Raw genomic sequence first — 15023 nt, 5'->3', positions numbered from 1 at the left:
GAACTTATTGGGGGACACCAAAGTAAACTTCAATTAATTAATTAATGCAATGCTAAACATAGATACGTAGACTTCATGATTAAAAAAAACATGCAACACACAAAAAATATAATAAGTTTACTTTACTTTAATATAAAGGCAAAAAAGTACTGGTTGCCCACTTATGCAACTTTAAGCCTCAAACGCTTTTCAAATCGGTTTTGGTCCTCTTGTTTCCATGGCTTTTAAAAGAAATGCATTAAAGTAACTGGCTTTAAGTGACCAGATGCATTTAAGTCTTGATCTTGTTTAGTATTTTAGGTCAAACCTAGACATAATGGACATCCAGACAAAACTACTACATATGATAAGTGCAGTAATGTATTAATTAAAGTGATATATGCTCTTAGAAATCACTGGAAAAGTGGCTGCTAATTTCTCTAGCTCTTGATCTTTGCTAAACAACTTAGAAATTGAAAAATCTGTCTTAAGCTGTGCCTGATGTGTATATATATATATATATATACACACACACATACACACACGACTTAGTGGATGACAGCTCAAACCCCACTTTTTTTTCTTTACATTTTCTGCATACCTCTGTTCACGTTCGTTTCATTTGTGTGGTTAGTGTGGAATATTGCGTACGCACTTCCGCCCACTTGCCACCAACTTAATGATAATCGGTACAAATAAAACATTTTTTCCTGGCTGTTAATTTTTTAATCTGGTGATTGACCCTTCGGTTTGTCAAAGGAATGAAAAATATAACTTCTTTTTTTCATTGCTTAACAGCTAAGGATCGCTACATCATGAATCTGAAGTTTAACTTTAAGTACTTTTCATCTTCAAATCAAAGTTTTTATATCTCCCAAAAACATATTTTAATCTTTTCATATTAGTATCCCATGAACTTCCTTTAATCCATTTTGTTTGATCCTTTATAAGTCGATCGACCCCTCAATCAATGTCTAATTCGATTATCCTAATTCAAAAAGCGTATATATGTGTATGTATATATATATGAATGTAAAAAATATTTGTTCTTACTCACTTTATTAATGTGATAATTGGCCATGTCTGCGTCACTTTTTTTTAATATAAAATAATTATTTTGACCAATCATATCAATAAACTGGTATATAAAGAATACATAGAACTGATATGTATATGTTTTTATTATATATTTAAAATTTACGCCATAATCGGGATTAATTTGCCGTTACGAGAAAGATTTCTATATATTAGCTCATATTTCTTTATGTTATTTTATCGTGGCTTGTCTGCAGATACATATATAATATAGATCTCAATAATTTTCTAATGATATTTTTTTTTGCAATCTATTAAAAAAAATGCTCGATCGATCAAACTTAAATTATTGATAAACCCCTCAGTACCACCAAATTAGGTACGCTTTAATTCGAGAAAAGCACTTATTCTTATTCTGATTTGAACGGCCTCCATAGTCACATGCATTATCCTTTTTAATCATCACGCGCGAGATCATGTTCATAATTTGTCTATTACTGAACATCTTCTAGTGCACCCATGGCTAATGACAACCTCATACGTGAACATGAACTGTTTAAATTTGTTACCAATATCAGTACTCTAAAAGCCTTAGGGATTTATTTTGGTACTAAAAGCATTCAATGTCTATTTTCTTCATACTTGCAAGGTTTACCCAATCTAGCATGGCTTTTCACTTGTATCAATAAAATCTGAGAAACATCAATATTTTTTGTTATAAGTAAGTAGTTTTTTTTTTCTTTTGGGAGATTGTGGTTATTAATAAATATAGATTTTAAATTTTATGTGAGATTATGTTAATCAGGTCAAATGGGTTATGCAGGTCATGAATTTAACCCATTTACATAAAATGGGTCATGTCATATTTATCTATTTCTAATTAGTTTTTAAAAAGGTCAAAACAAGACGTGTCACGTCACCCGTTATTTAAACGAGTCGTGTTAGAGTTTAAAGGTTTGACCTCTTTAGCTTAATGGGTTGTATTTAGATTGACCTATATAATGATCAAATATCTATGACTTGACATGGTATAAGGAACATGATTAGCGAACACGAATTGCCACTCCTAAACTATACGTTCGCAACTTCTTACCGCACTATGAGTGCTTTTATCTCGAAGAGCCAACAAATATCGATCTGGGGAAAATTGAGATTGTGCTTATAATGACACAAATAATCTGTTACAAATATTTGTTTTTCTTGTAATGTATATCATTGACATTCTATCCAGGCCATTCTAATGAGCTAAATAGATAATTAAGAAGAATTTTTTTTCCTGCTACTAATTTGGATTGCCAATAGGTAGGTCTACATGTGATATCCCATATGATATGGATAAGGGTGGGTGGTGTATGAGATCTCATATTGCTTGAGAATGAGAAGTTCTTGTTCTTTATAAGGTTCTAATGGGGCTCCAATTGTATCATTAACTAGTCATTTTGAAGAATAAGTCATGTGGTTTGAGCCTTCTATTGAGGCGTTATACTCCAAGCTTTTTTTTCTTTTTTAAATAATGAACTTATATACCGTGGTTATCGATTGAAGCAGTTTACATTTTATTGTATTTTAACAAAATCTACATGATGACAATTTTGTGCTATTGCTAACAAGTGATCATGTAATGAAACTTAGAAAGAAAAAAGTGAGTGAATTTTCTCGAAATACAATTTATGAGAAAAACGGACCTTATAATTTGTTCTTAGTTTTTGTTACGAAAATAATAATTTCTTCTCAAAATAAATCTATTCTCAAAGAAAAATAACTCATTATAAATAATCGTTTTTCTTATAATGGCACGCAAAGAAATTCTATCTGGAAAGTATATATTTTATAAATGTATTTTGTGCAAAAAAAGTACTATTTCGTATCCGTAAATATATATTGGCTGGCAAACACCCAACTGATATACTAATTCAGTACTCAGCGCAATTAGTCGCCCAGAATTTTTAAAAGTGGAGTTATATACTCTATATAATTAATGCCTTACGTTTGGCATCCTGCTTTTGTTCGCAAAGTTTTGTTCTTTTGATACGGTATTCGTACTGCCACACATTTACATTTAAGAAATAAAGACCGTACGGTCAGCACGGCTGCACGGGAGACCACAGAATTGGTTCGACTTTTAGGCCATATATGCCATGATAAATAACAGTTTTTCATGTTCAGCATAAATATATAAGGAAATGCTTGATCTCCACATAAATATTGAAGAGTTCTCATATATACAGTTATTTTTATATATTTTCTATATATTTTATTGATGTAATTAATTAAAATAGTTATTTTATATTAAAAAAGTGACGCAACAATCATATTAATAGAATACTCAAGTGAATATACAAAAGTGATTGTACATACAATTTTTGCACATTGAAACTCGACCTACAAAATCTGGAATTCCTATTTATATCGAATTTCATTGTTTATTTGGATATAATATTTAAAAGCTAGGAAATTAAGCCTAACAATTAATAGTCACAATGATGGTAATGACTAATTGACAATGGTAGAAGCATAACATCATGGAGATGATTACTTATAACTATGGTTATATTTTAATTTGACTCGGTAGAATTGGTACATTGGTTCAATCAAATCTCTTCTTCTCTTTGAAAGTTTTTAAGACATTTGGGATGATATAATTGTTTTTGGTCAAATTTACTTTTCTCATTACTGCACATATATAGGGAAGGTAACTCAGGGCTCGTTTGTTTTTAGAAAACATCTCATCTCATCTCATCTAATCATTACAATTTTCTCAACTTCCAATACAAAATAAAATAAACAATTCAACTTTTTCAAATCTCAAAACAAAAATAATATTAAAAATATATTCTAACAATACTTTATTCAACTTTTTAATTTTAATTACAACTCATCTCATCTCATCTCATCTCATCTTATATGTGAAAACAAAAGAGGCCTCATTGCAGATAAGCTAGCAAAAGTGGGTCCTAAAGGTTTGTAATTTGAAACTTTTTTATTGTTTTGTATATTTTTGCCTAGATTAGCATGGGGTGAATCAAAATTGGATTTAACTAGCTTGCCAATGTTTAGACGTAGATTGTACACTACAACAGAAATGGTCTTTTGGGACGAAAATTTTTGTCCCAAAAGACACCAATTTCGTCCCAAAAAAATTTTTGGGACGAAAAAAATTCGTCCCAAAGTCGTTCCAATATCACTGTGCCAAAAGGTGTTTTGGGACGAAAATCACCATTTCGTCCCAAAAAATTTCTTTTGGGACGAAATTGAAGGAAACCGTTCGAACACGTTTGAACGAAAATTTTTTTTGTCACGGTTTAAATTCGTCCTAGAAAATGGTTCGAACGGAAAAAATTTTAAGTTCGAACAGTAGTGACGTGTTTGAACGATTTCGAAATATGTTCGAACACACATGAATTCGTTCGAACGTTATGAATTGTCTTTGTGTTCGAACGTTAAATGGTCAGGTCGAACGGTATAGGCTATGTTCAAACACGACTGAAATTATTTACGTTCAAACGTTGTGTGATAGTTCGAACTCTACGAACATAAATTTCGTTCGAACATTACGTTTACGTTCGAACGCTATTGTCGTTACATAGAGTTCGAACGTTTTACGTTCGTTCGAACGATATCTCTTTAATTTAAATCAATAATAGAAAACCAAATAGACATTCATACTATTTGAAAAAATACATTAGAAACTGTTTAACACTCACAAAAGTGTTAAAATAAGCGCAAACTAAATAAATAACAGTCGAGACGGGCATTGTTCGTACATAAATAGATAATCCCAAAATCCATCAGTTGCTTAGAGCCCTGTACTGTTGCATAAGCTGCTGCATTTAGAGTTGCATCTATCTTCTGAACTCTTCTTGTTGTTCTTCATGTTGTTTGAGGCGCATCTCCATATCTGCTTGTTTTGCCAATTGAGCATCTAACTCATGCTGTCTTGCAGTCAATTCTTCGATTCTGGAATTCGCATTCTCTAGCGCTATAGAAGTCATAGATGCATTCCCATAAGAAGAGGAAGAGGGACCAGGCTTTACACAACGACCCAAACCCCTCAAATATCCTGAACGTTGACCCAGGACTTGTGTAAAAATCTCAATATCACTTGTTGAGGAATTTTGATCTGACGCAGATTCAGCACGTAGGGCAATCATTTTATCCTAGCCATATATAAGATAAAGAATTAATATCGTCATAAATATTCTAATATATTTAATTAAAACAGGTTATAAAACTTACATAATTTTCATGGGCATCAGGATGAGTCCACTCTCCATTACGATCAGTGTGCGATGCAGCATATAATTTTGTCAGATCATAATTAGTATCTGAATCTTGCTAGAATAAATGTGTTAAGATATAAAGTCATTATGATTCATCCAAATAATTAACTATATCCAATAAAAAAAATAGCAATACCAATTTCTTAGAAAGGCGATGGAAAGATCTTGAGCCTGCATGATGATTAATCTTCAATTTTGATCTATTTGTTTTGTTTATAGAACTTCGCTCCTGCAAAGAAATTGAAAATATGATGAAGCGAAATACCAGATAGGACAAGTAAAATAATTAAATTTCATTATACCTGATATGATGGATCCTCAAACATGTCACAAAGTTTTTCCCACTCAGAAGGTCGGACATCCTGGAAAGGATGTTGGCGTGCATCTTCCTTCTTCTCAAACTTATTATAATACTCATGACACCTCGTCTTATATTTACGGAATGCATTACCCATAAGCTCTTCCACAGTCTTACGCTCCTCTCTCCGACCAAAATTTAATTCGAAATCATCCTTAAAAAAATAGTCACAAACACATTATCATTTATAATATTCTAAATTTAAGTAAAATATAGAAATTTATTCTACTAAATCAATGTTTTAAACATTACCAAACAACGCTTCTTGATAAGCTCTTTAACATCTTGGGGGACTTTCTTCCATGAAGTCGTTGGCAAAGGTGCGTAAGTTCGTGTAAGAGCACCCACATGTGATGCAAGCCAAGCTGCTGGTTGTCCTTCGCCCCCAGTATGTTCGTCAGGAATATTAACCTTGATCTTACCCACCTTCCGATATTTTTCTAACGTCACCCCTCTAGTGGTGCCTCGACCTTGACGAGATTGTACTGTAGATTCTATAAAATATAACATTGTAATCAATTTCATTTATATCTCTATTATAGGACCTTAATTAATAACTTTTATGAGTATTAGATTTTTACCTTGTTCTGTAAAATCAATCTCTAATGGTGACAATGAAGGAGAGCTAGGAACAGGTGGAGATGGGTTGCGAACTTCCTTCCTCTTTGGCGGCATAATTTCAAACTACTGATACATTCAATAAGTAAAATATTTGTCATCAAGTGTAATGTTAACACATAATTGGTCAATCAGAATCTGTATCAGTTTCATTTGACAATTCGCTCTCATCATCTGTAGATACTTCAGATGATTCAACATTTTCCTCAACTGTCGCATCAACAATTTCAGCCTCAATATCTTCTCTATTTAATGGAATCATCTCATACTGGCTCAAATCCACAAACAAATTTAAGGCGGGTTGACTCTCTTGGTATGCTTCTTGAGTAGAAGAGTCATCTTCTTCTTCATCTTGTCCTTCCGCCTGAGGGATAACATCATATATATTTCTTGGAGAATATTTTTGAACTACTCGCCATTGATTTCCTAACTTCGGGTCATCTAAGTAGAATACTTGAGATGCTTGAGAAGCCAAAATAAAATGATCACCTTCATACCATTTTTGATGTATTAACACTCAAAAAATATTCATCATCACGGACTCCAGTACGAGGATTGCTTAAATCCCACCAATCACACTTAAACAGATACACCGCAAGCTCTCCCAAATATTTCATTCCAATTATATCGACAATAACCCCATAGAAATCAATATTTTCTCCATCATGAATTCCTTCGACTAGGACACCACTATTTTGGGTTTTCCTATAACAATCTCGATCCAGTGTGTGATACCTACTTCCCCGAGAAATACATGCAGAAAATCGAGCAGCGCGTCTCGATGGGCCACGCGCCAATGCATACAGTTCATCAGATATATCATTTGGATTATTCGCATGCAATTGTACAACCTACATATTGAGTAAAGCGTATACTATATCAAAGTTGAAATTAATAATTTTTCATTTGTTATTGAGTAACGCATATGTAATTTCATTACCCGTTCTTCAAACCATCTCGGGAACTCCTCTTCATGTTTTTGGTTTATATCATTTACTCCTAGTTCCTTGAGCACGTTAATATGATCACTGAAATTGATGATTACCACAAATATTTTATATTTTGTATTTTTTTAAAATTAATGAGGCAATTTAAATTAAGAAAAAGTTATAACTTACTTCAAGTAGTTCTCTATCTCAGGGCAATTGTTCAGCACGTACCACTGAGCTTTCTCGAACTCTCTTCCACACAAGTCATAACCACGCACTGCACCAATTGGACAAACTTGTTGGGAAAACATAGAAAATGTATTCTGTTGTCTTGCTCGGTCAACGTCAAAGTTTCTTTCTGGCCGATCAAACCGAGTGTCAACTCCATGGAAATATTTGGAACAGAAGGTATGCCACTCATCGTCAATATATGCTTCTGCAATTGATCCTTCTGGACGGGCTTTGTTACCCACTGTACGTTTCAACTTTCCAAGAAATCGTTCAATGGGATACATCCATCTATATTGAACTGGTCCTGCAAGTCGAGCCTCACGTGGCAAATGAACGGCTAGGTGAACCATGACATCGAAGAATGACGGTGGATAAATATTTTCTAGCTTACACAATATTATGACAATTTCTCGTTCCATTCGATCCAAAGCTTTTACATTCAACGTCCTAGCACATAAGTCTTTAAAAAATGCACCCAACTCAATCAAAGCCACACGCACATCTCTGGTCAAGTACCCACGGATACCAATAGGCAAGATATGCTGTAAGAAAACATGACAATCATGACTTTTTAATCCAGTTATTTTCCAATCATTTGTTCTCACACACCTTCTTAGATTCGAAGCATAACCGTCCGGTAATTTGATCTTCATTAACCACTCACAAAATGTAACCCTTTCATTCCTTGACAATGTATACCACCCAATCGGCATGTAGACAGACGAACCATTTTCTTGCAACTGCATTTCCCATCTTATTCCCAACCGCTTCAAATCCTTCCTTGAGTTTATTGTATCCTTTGTTTTTCCTTCAATTGACATCAATGTTCCCAATACGGACTCGCAAATATTTTTTTCAATATGCATAACATCAAGGCTATGTCGCAATTTTAACTTCGACCAGTACGGGAGTTCGAAAAATATACTCTTCTTTGTCCAATTCAACTCATTCGTAGCTCGTTTTCTCTTTCGTTGTTTTTTACCAAATTCATTACAACCAACATTTATAAATTGTGCAAGTACATCTTCGCCAGACAAATATGGTGGAGGTTGGCCCCATTCAACAGTTCCATCAAACATTCTAGAATTTCCACGCCATCTATGGTCACCAGGTAAAAATCGACGATGACCCATGAAACATAATTTCCTCCCGTACGTAAGCCATTCAGATTTGGTATATTTGTTACAAGTTGGACATGCCATTTTCCCCTTAGTACTCCAACCTGAGAAATTCCCATAAGCTGGAAAATTATTTATTGTCCACAACACCGCAGCATGCATCTTGAACGACTTGCCTGTTGACGAATCAAATGTGACAACCCCATTCTCTCACAAATCTTTCAATTCTGCAATCAATGGCTGTAAGTGTATGTCTATATCATTTCCCGGTGACCTCGGACCTGGGATGAGCAAACTCATCATGAAATATGGATCTTTCATACACATCCACGGTGGTAGATTATACGGCATAAGTACAACTGGCCAAGTACTATGACTAGTGCTCATGTTCCCAAAAGGATTAAATCCATCTGTTGCCAACCCAAGTCTTACGTTACGCGGTTCTTCAGCAAACCATGGGTGTTCTTGATCAAATTCCTTCCACACCTGGGAGTCAGCAGGATGTGACAAAATATTATCGTTCCTTACTCTGTCTGATGAGTGCCATGTCATATCTACAGCCGTTGCGCGTGACATAAATAATCGTTGTAATCTAGGTATCAATGGAAAGTGGTGTATGACCTTTTACGGAACATTTGCCTCGTCCGATGTCCATCTTGACTCGTGGCATATAGGACACTCGTTCAACTGCTCATTCTCTCGCCAAAATAATATGCAGTCATTCTTACATGCATGTATTACGTTGTAATCAAATCCGAGTCCTCGTTTCAACTTTTTTACTTCGTAAAAGTTACGAGGTAAAGTATTGTCTGTCAGCAGTGCCTCTTTAAACAGCTCAAGTAACATATTGACTGCCTTAATAGATAATCGACACATTGATTTTATGTGAAGCAATCTTTAAGTATTTAAGTATTATTAAATCTTAACTATTTCTATTTTAATTTAAAGATTTAGTAGTATTTTAATTTGAATATTAATTTTATTAATTTATCTTTAACTATTTAAGTATTATTAAATCTTAACTATTTCTATTTTAATTTAAAGATTTAGTAGTATTTTAATTTGAATATTAAACTTATTAATTTATCTTTAAGTATTTAAGTATTATTAAATCTTAACTATTTCTATTTTAATTTAAAGATTTAGTAGTATTTTAATTTGAATATTAATTTTATTTATTTAGAATTAACAATATTAAATAGTAGTTGGTCCTAATTATTTGTGATTTAGTAGTACATATAATTTATAACCATACCAAACCTAACGTATTCTGTATACGTTATTGATGTAATGTCATTATCCGTTCGAACTATGAGAACCTATGTTCGAACAAAATGAATACGTTCGAACGGTAATCCTAACCCGTTCGAACGTATTCATTCCAGATTCCAGTCGCCTTCAACAACGCCGAAAACTCCATTAATCCCAAACTCTAACAAACACAAACAACAATCTCAAAGCATACAACTTTCTAACATTGCAAAATATAAAGTTCAAACCATACATTTCTATTTTAAAAGAAATACCTGAATTTTTGAAGATGAAAAGGAAATAATCCGAGAATAATCCGAGAATAATCACAAACTATCCTACAAGTAATAATCCGAGAATAATGGAGTGAGATGAACATTTTTTTGAGCTTAAGGGCTAGTTTGAGAAAGAATACCTCTGATATGCGAAGGGGTAATCTTCGGGCGACCACACGGAGCGACAGCAGGAGGAGAGAAACAGAATTGTGAGGTTCTGTCGTGTTTTTGAAGAACATTTCATGTTCGAACGGTTATTTACTAACCGTTCGAACGTGAAAATATCAAGCGGGAGAAAATTCCCTCTTAATTTTCACGTTCGAACGTTAACATATGTGTTCGAATGTTATTGATTTATTACCGCTCGAAAATTAACAGTTCGAACTTTAATTTCTAACTGTTCAAACGGTATTGTAAATGTTTATTTATATTTTTTTTTCATTACACCTTTTGAATAAAAGAACAACATTAATATATATAGACATATTAGATGATACTATAGTTTAATTGGCGGGATATTTTCCCACCACTGCAATAATCCGTTCGAACTATAACAAATTAAGTTCAAACGGTAATCTAGCTGTCTTGTTTTTGGCGGGATGTTTTCCCGCCATTTGCCTTATCCGTTCGAATGTTTTTTTACGTTCAAACGTTAACATATGTGTTCGAACGGTTTACGAGTACCGTTCGAACACATATCCTTTATGTTTAAATATAACTTTTTTCATCATTAAATGAAAAGTACTATAACATCATATGTATTAGTTATATATACTATCATATATAATGTAATATATACTATCATATATATAGTAATCTATACTAAATATATAGTATATATATATAGTAATATATATTATCATATATGTAGTGACCTATACTATCATATATATTATTAAGATCATATGTATTAGTAATATATACTCACATATATATAGCCTCAAATATACTAAGGTCACATAATAAAGTGTAGAGAAATTTATAAGATGATAGTATATTAGTAAGCTATACTCTATATATATATGTTGTATAATGTCATATATAACTTTAGTAGGTAAAGTATAATGGAATATATAATATGACATATATTAGTTAAGTATAAACTCATACCATATAGCACTACATGCTATTATGTGGTACTATATACATATTAATATCTCATATATAACACTTTGATAGTAAAGTATTATGATATATTACTATTATACTATAAAAAAATATTTTATAAGTTATTATGCTTTCATTTAAAGTATTCTACTATCATAATATATATTATAATATTACATATATATTACAGTATATATAATCTACTATAATAGTATATATATTATAACAATTTATAGGAATATAAATATAGTATACATTTAATATATTTTTTAATAAACTTACAAAATTTCTGTTCGAACGTTAAATAATAACGGTCGAACGGTTTTATATTAACGTTCGAACTTTAACTATTAACATTCGAACGGTTATGCACGTATAAGTTATCGCAGGCAGCTCCTTCTCTCACGCCGCCGTCCCCACCGTTTGAAAAAGCGAGAAAACGTTTGAACGCACTACATTCACCGCCGTCTGCCGTCGTGATCAGCACATACGTCAATCACTTTTCCTCCCAAGTAAAGGTATGTATTTTCAAACTCGTTTTACCGTTTATTTTATAATTTTATGGTTTTATTTGTTTTTTTTTTAACTTGCATTTTTTCATCAATAATTACCGTAGAACATCATAAATCTATCGTAGGATGTTTAGAAATGAAGAGTACTTTGTTTTTAGTCGAAGAAACCACGGAATCGATTAATTTTTGAGTATTTTCATGGCCACTGAGTTGACTCAGCCATGGTCGAGTTAGATCTGTTTTACGTTCGAACGGTATTAACCAGTCCGTTCGAAAGGTAAACTTGTACGTTCGAACTTGATCGACACGTTCGAACGTTATTAATTGTCCGTTCGACCATATATTTAGACGTTCGAACGCTAATTATTAAATTCATTCCATTAACATTTTATTAGCTTATTAAATTGTTTTCATCGTTTAATTGATTATATATTCTATCAATTAATTTATTAAATTGCTATTAGTATATAATTTTGTAAATCTTTTAGTCGTAATTAGATTTTATCACTAATCTTGAATGTATATTTTATTTTTAAAATTTCAGGATCATAATAATGTCTTATCGGGGCCGTAAACGTGGTAGATCAGGAGAACCTTCCATCCAAACAATTCGAGAGCGGACCGTTTTACTTGAGCGACAGGTAAAACTGTCTGATTTTGTCGCTCTTATATGGGAGGGTCATTCCCTCCCATCAATATTCAATGATCGTGGTTGGGCACCAATCTTAGATCAGCGAGAAGAAGGAATGGAGCTCGTTTCCTTCATTGAGATCGTTACTGAGTTCTATAAAGAGCTCGGTGCTGCTAGCCCAGACGATGGAGGTGCATATAGGATCTATGTCCGAGGAGCTCCTGTTATATTTTCAGCAGATGGACTCGCTGTATATCTGGGTATTCCTAGGCTTCTTGATGCCTATCCAAACCTGCCGCCTAGAGAGTCTGGTCCTTCAGGTGATGCAGCTATGTCTCAGGACGAGGGACTAGATTACACAGATGAGATCGATACACTTGCTGATCACGAGATCAGAGACTTGATTGTTGGTCCAGATGCTCCAGTGTACGATGGCTCCAAGAGTATTAGGCAGGCAGATTTATCTTCATTCTTCAAGATTATGAATTTGATCATTGCCAATAATATTGACCCACGGCAGCACAAGACGAAGGTCGGCATGGATCGAGCGAGATTTATGATACGGGTCGCTCGTGGCATCCCGATCGACCTCGTTGGTTATATATTTGAAAGAATCCGATCAGAGGCACGGTTCATTACGACAGATATACTTCCGTTTGGGATCCTCATCACTCGATTTTTGCTACATGCCGGGGTTGTGTCCGAACCTGCCGAGCGTTCCCGATTTCCGATGGCACCGATCAACAGCACTACCCTATCACGGAGCACGGGACACTCTAGATTTCGTTTTCGTGGGGTTGTTCCTGACAGGGCTGAGATTCAGAGAGATGCACAGCCGGGAGATACTGGAGTATCGGCTGGTGAGACATCTACACAGGCTGAGACATCACGCACATATATTCGCGAGGAGATGGCTGACATATTGCGTGCTGAGATCAGCGTACACACATCAGCAGTGATTGATGCAGTGCATACTGCAGTGCATACTGCCATGTCTGAGTTGCGTACAGAGATTATGGCTACCGTCTCTGGGTTATGTACAGAGGTTAATGAGTTACGTACAGTGATTAATGCCAATAATGCAACTCAGGTCACAGTTAGTACTCGACTAACACAGGTAGAGACACAATTAGCTGCAGTCGAGGATGTGTGTAGAGACCTCGCATCACAATAGTTTTTATCTTTTATTTATATTTTCTTTTGTTGTAATTATGAACAATATATATGGCATTTTGATAATTTGCTTTATTTGGTTGATTAATATATATGTGGTTGATAATATTTATTTAACTAAAAATCTTATTTAACGTAAAAGAAATTATTAAAATATTTTAAAATTAATTACATAAAATTAATTAATGAATTTGTATATATGATATATATTTTTTATATTTTGAGTTTCGTACCGAGATTAATATTATACCTTCGAATGTATAAATGTGGTGCTTGAATATGTTCTAACTAAATATATTCCGTTCGAAAGGTTTAGAAACCTTCTCGCCAGGATTTACCACCAAATATTTTCCGTTCGAACACAACAAATTCTCGTTCGAACGTTTTTTAACTTTCCCCGCCATAATAAAGTAATTATCCGCCAAATTTTACTGTTCGAACGTATTTTTTCACTTTTGAACAGAAAAATTTTTTTGAGACGATTTAATTCGTCACAGAAAATACTGTTCGAACGGTTATTTTGACGTTCAAACGATTTTCTAAATTCATCGATTTTTTGGGATGAAATTTAAATTTAGTCTCAAAAAATGACTTTTAGGGATGAAAAAAATTTCGTCCCTAAATAATTTCGTCCCAAAATCTCAAATTTGTTGTAGTGGTAGTTTTTATTCTTTTTTCATGTGCTTTACTTTTAGATGGTGGTTATTTCAGTTTACATTCTAGTCATGTCTTGTATTGTAGCTGTTAGTATAGTTTTTCCATGTGACTGTTTGATACATTGGATATTATAGATTACATTTTAATACTGTATTGATAGATAATATATATAGTTTTAGTTTGTTTAAGACTTGGTTTGGGGTGTTTTTAACTCCAAAGTTTTTTCTTTGTACATAGTATTTTTTCCGCAAAAAGTGAGGGTTATTAATAAAATTTGAAGTACCATACGTCTCTCTTAATTCCTAAAATAAATAAATTAAAAAGCCAAAATGATGGTAATAACTAATTGTCAATAGTAGGAGCATAACATCATGATATTATTGGTAGTGGCAACAACATGAATGGTGATGATCACTAACCATGGTTATTTTGGTGGCCGTGACAACAATATTGTTGGTAGTTATAAGTGTAATAGGAACAATTATTAATTTAATATACACCTTTATTTTCTTACAAAATATTATAGAGCGGTGCTACTCTGCCGGCTGAGTAGCACCGCTCATTTTGACCTCTAGGCTAAAATTGTTTTTTTATTTTTTTTCAATTTTCTTATTTATATTTTTTTATCATTTTAAAAAATATAAAAAAAATGATCAATACACTAATAATCACTTCCTTAATCATTAAGTAAAAATTAAAATAAAAAAAATTAAAATATATGATGTGCACAAATGAGGGGACAAATTGAATGGGCAAAGTAGCATTTTTCAATATTATATATACTAACAAATTATTATTATTTGTCCAACTAAGGGAAATGACCATGAAAACAATCTCACATACAAACAATCAAATTCTACAAGAAAATT

Source organism: Juglans microcarpa x Juglans regia, chromosome 7D, assembly GCF_004785595.1.
Source record: "Juglans microcarpa x Juglans regia isolate MS1-56 chromosome 7D, Jm3101_v1.0, whole genome shotgun sequence".
Classification (NCBI taxonomy): domain Eukaryota; kingdom Viridiplantae; phylum Streptophyta; class Magnoliopsida; order Fagales; family Juglandaceae; genus Juglans; species Juglans microcarpa x Juglans regia.
This window is presented reverse-complemented; position numbering follows the sequence as displayed.